Genomic DNA, 4,867 nt, shown 5'->3' with positions numbered 1-4,867 from the left:
CTGATGTTGTATTCTTAAAGAGATAAGACACATCTGCAGCCACCGCCGCCACCGCTGCCACCGCCACCACCGCCACCACCACCACCACCAACACCACCAACACCGCTGCCACTCCAACCCCTCGCTGATTAGCATTCGCATCGTCACAATTCACCCAGGGGGCATCCTACCAGCCCGCGCATTAACATGACGCTCATTAACAGGATGATCTGCACTCAGAGCTGCCTCCGCCAGACGCCACCTCTCTCTCTCGCTCTCTCCCTCTCTCTCTGTCCCTCTCTCTCTCGCTCTCTCCCTCTCTCTCTGTCCCTCTCTCTCTCTCTCTCTCCAGCTAATCCAGCTGGCAGCGTCGTCGCTGGCGTGCACGGCAGCCTCGAAGAACACACCGTTTATCAGCCGGCTTCATTTGCACCTTCATCGTTATTCATCGTACGGCGGGAGGAGAAGGCCTTCCTCTGCGCCATGACTTTGCATCAGTATCAGTACCAGGGGGTCGATCCGAACAATGGACGTTGTCTATAAATCCAATCTACCATCGGTCGCCTTCACGGGATGCGATCGGAATTTCGCAAAGTCAGAGGGCTGTGCGTCACCGTTGCCGGCTCCAGTCCAGCTGAGGTCACCTCACCGCACCTTGTCACACCGCCAGCATGCGTTTATAGTCAGTGAGGCTTTATGAAAGGGAGTGTGACATTTTGGAGGATGTTTTTTTTTTTTTTTTTTTACAACCTAGATGAAACAGAAATGGAACAGGGTTTGCTAAATGAAATCAGTAAACAAGCACAGGGATAAAATAATATGTAGTTATGTCCAAACAGTGATCATATTGAAATCTTCCATTCATTGTTTTTAAAATTTGCTCCTCCGAATCTAATGATACAAGAAAAGCATGGCTTAAGGGTTCAACATTTTGAAGCAAGTGAATGTTCGGGACATTATTTGCTGGAACTTGTTCTGGCCTCCTGCTTTTGTCATCTGAGAAAAAAAATTGCAAACACTAGCTGTGTTTCTATTACAGTTTTTCGCAAAATAAAAGCGATATTTCTCAAATTTCGACAAAGTACAATTGCAATTTGCAGGTGTCTCCACTGAATGGTGTGAAGCGCGTAAGCTGTAATTCTCGTAAAATCTCTTCCTGTGAGATTTTACGAGATTTAGGTTTGCTTTTGTTTGTTTACGTTTGTTTGCTGTCAAGAATGGTTGTTATATTTTTCTTGTTGATTTCTTGTAAAAGAAAAATTCCATCTCCTCCTCCGTCCAAACATAATGCACCATTTTCACTTGACGTAAACTGGTTACATGACCCAATACATCACGTCCGGTGATGTGTAAATGCCAATACCAGATTTTTATTGTGCAATTCTAGGGGTAGTGGAAACGCAGCTTTAATATGAATGAAACGGTCATTTTTGGACATTGCTGGGCTGAGTTGGACCTCTAAATGGTGTGATGATACTGTGCCGCTCTGCCTTGCTGTTTACGAAAAGGTGGTCACCCAAAATCCTGAAGTGTCTGAACTTCAGCCTTTTCACTTTTTCTCTTAGCAGACTTGTGTCTTGGCCAGTGTGATGTGCAACTGCCGTGGACAGACCTTAAGAGGGAACTGTGCATCTGCTCTGTATTTTATAGAGGGCTGGGGTTCCAAATTGAACTTCAACACCTTCCTCCTCACCTCATTTTCTTTAAACTGCTTTGCCTCCACATCCTCAAACCATTATTTTTGTGTCAGATAATCATCTTCAGGGCAACGAAAAAAAACCAACAACCCTGATCTATTTGCCCTACTTCTGTGTTTTCCCCAGTGAATGATTCCCCCTGCTCCTGCTCTCAGCATCCTTTCAGCTCTCTGTGATCCTCCCTTCCCTTTCATTCCCTCGCTCCTTGGCTAGTGGTTCGGGTCAGAGGTTCCGTCCTCTCCACTGGAGGCACTCGGAGTGACGAATGGCACCGCCAGTGACTCGTAGTGCAAAAAAAAAAAAAAAAAAAAAGTAAACAGTGCGAGGGCGGGGAAAGAGAGCGCAGGCGTGTGATAAGAAAGAGGAATAAAGAGAGAGAGTAAACTAGGAAGAGGAATGAGGGAGGGTGAGGAGGGGGCGGCGAGGGTGGGGTGGGGGCGCTCGCCGCAAACAAACACGAAAGGTCAAAAGATGTGCGGGGCGCTCTCCGTCAGAGTGCTGCCGTGTCTATTTTTGAAGCACTGCGCCAACTGGCCAATGGCAGGCTACCAAAATGTGCTCGCATACTGTGCGCTTCAGGGCTTTTTCTTTCTTTCTTTTTTTTTTTTTTTTTTTTTTTCTCTTTTCAAATTTTTGACCAAATTTGACCGTGAAATTAACCGGTTGCTCTAAACGTTGCGTCGTCCGCCTCGTGCACTCTCTCTCGCTCTCTCTCGCTCTCTCTCGTCTCGCTGCACGTCTGCCGCCTGACCGCCGTCAGTGAATGTGAGGCGTGTGGTTTCACCTCGCTGAAGGAGCGCCGGCGGTTGTCAGCATGTAGAGTGCACAGCACATCTGTCGCCGTGCAGCCGGCCGCCTTGTTGCACTCAGCTCTCTCTCTCTCTCTCTCTCTCAATTCTTCAAACGACGGCGAGATGAGCATAATTTAGCATGCACTAGATGCATCCAGCAGCAATTACGGCAGCGGCTCTGCGAGTTGTCAACAATGCATATTTAATGGGGAGTAATGCAGATGATTGCAAATGTTTAATTACATTTTCGATGACGGAGGGTGTGGAGTTAGTTGGAGATGCTTAGAGAGAGAGAGAGAGAGAGAGAGAGAGAGAGGTCGCAGAGGATGGGGTTAGGTGGAGATGGGTTGATTGGCTGTGGCCGACCCAGAGGGGAACAACCGAAAGGGCGAAATGAAGAGGAAGAAAACCCTGCCGGAGGAGGAGGAAGAGGGACAGACAGTGGCGATAAAATCATTACTGCACTAATGAAACAATCCTCCACTTCCCCCAGGCCAGGTTTTCCCCTGTCTGGAGGCCGAAAGCACACGTGCGGCAGCAGATCACACACATTTCTTCACACTGGTCTAGCTTTGGTGACGCTTATGTGTTATGTGATATTTACAAAGTAGTCTTCCCCTTTTTTTTTCTGTCGCGTTGCCACTGGTGCTTACGTAAGAATCTGTCTTTCTCTCTTGGCCCTTTCTTACTCCCTCCTCCCTGTCTAAGTAAAACATTTCCCCAGGGCCAGTCATTAGCATCATCCCAGCTCGCCACATCTAGCCATGTCTCTTCTCTGACACATTTGTCCAAAAAAAGGCATTTTGAGAATCTCATCATCTCTGCATCTACATGCATCTATTCATCTGTGCTCTCCTTTATTGTTTGACTATGCAGGGACCGTAGGTTGGTTGCGGAACTCGGTTATTTTTGTCGACAGTGACACAGGAGCTACCCATACTTGACAATGACAAAAAAAAAATCTAAAAATAACATTCTGGCTAAAACCTTACCCTGGCCTGAACTCAACACCGGCCCTGACCTCCAGAACGTTGTTTCAAAGCTGATGGAAGTGCAAGACCAGTTGCAAGCAAGCGGCGCCGCTATTTTAATGAATCTTCAATATGTAATAGGGGCAGGCTAGTCTCTTGCACACTCACACACATGCGTTGATGCATGCGCACACTCACAGTTGTCCTTTAAAGCTCGCTTTCCCGTAGCTGCGGTCTGTCCTTGCCTCTATAAAACCTCCTCAAGCGTGCCATGGGAAGGGAACAGCAATTAATTTGACTGACATCACTCAGAGTGATGGCTGAGGTGGCGACAAGACATGGTCTGTGTGTGTGTGTGTGTGCTTGTGCACGCGTGCCCATATGTGTGCGAGCAAACATAGGACATTTCTCACATCACAGTTCTTACACATCTTCATCCCCTCTTATGTCCGTGAAAGTTACTGTGATTTAAAACAGCGGGGGGAAAAAAAGAAAAAAAAGAATGAGTCGTCTGAATGCGACGAGACGCGCTCTGTTGTGACAGCTGCACATGACTCGCAAATTGCTTTGTATTTTCCTGACAGGAGAGGAACAAGTGGACTACGTCTCAATCACACGTTTATGGTTATTGAGCGGCTGCCACATTTCAAGAGATGTTCATCAGCTTTGATTAACAAGGAAGCAAAAATCATTCCAGATGTGCTTTTATTTATTTATGTATTCATTTGTTTATGTATTTATTTATCTATTTATTTCACTGAAGGTAAAACTGAAACAGATTCTGGGTTTGTGCAACAGCTGCAGCCTGAATAATATTGAGTTGGACATGTAGTGTTTTTTAATATCCCCTGTCTGTTTGCGTTTGCTGGCAGGTTTTGGTGATAGTTCCGTTTTATTTTTTTCGTTTGAGGATGAAAAGCAGCTAATGAAAGTCAACAGTGTGAACGCTGAACCGCTGTGGTGGGTGCTCTTGTCGTGTAGTCGGAGGCGTTTCGCTTGGCCGGATTGACTTGTTAATGTTGACAGTGCATCAATGAAATGAAGACGCAACAAGGCCAGAGTTAAGAGACACACTGGATGTGAAACATAGACGCTGCTTCACTCATCTGTGAATGTCAAAAACCTATAATTAGGAAATTTACCCAGAATAAGTATTTTACATAGAAGAAACATGGTATTGAAAGAGATGGGCCGGTTTATTATGATTTTTTTTTTTTTTTTTTTCCCCCTTTGGGACTATGCGTGGAGATATGTTCACATCATGGCTGAGAAAAAGAAATACTGCCAAAATAGTGTCCCTTTGTATAAAAGTAACAATGCAACATTTCTTTGTAGACCAGGCCTCTATAATGAATGTTTGTGTCATTCATTTTCAGTGCAACTAATTGGACAGAACGAGTTAGCGCATAAAGAACAACAACAGCACACA

The sequence above is a fragment of the Nelusetta ayraudi genome, unplaced genomic scaffold (assembly GCF_046127955.1).
Source record: "Nelusetta ayraudi isolate G7.1 ecotype Tasmania unplaced genomic scaffold, CSIRO-AGI_Nayr_v1 ptg000068l, whole genome shotgun sequence".
Taxonomy (NCBI): Eukaryota; Metazoa; Chordata; class Actinopteri; order Tetraodontiformes; family Monacanthidae; genus Nelusetta; species Nelusetta ayraudi.
Note: the sequence above shows the minus strand (reverse complement) of the source record.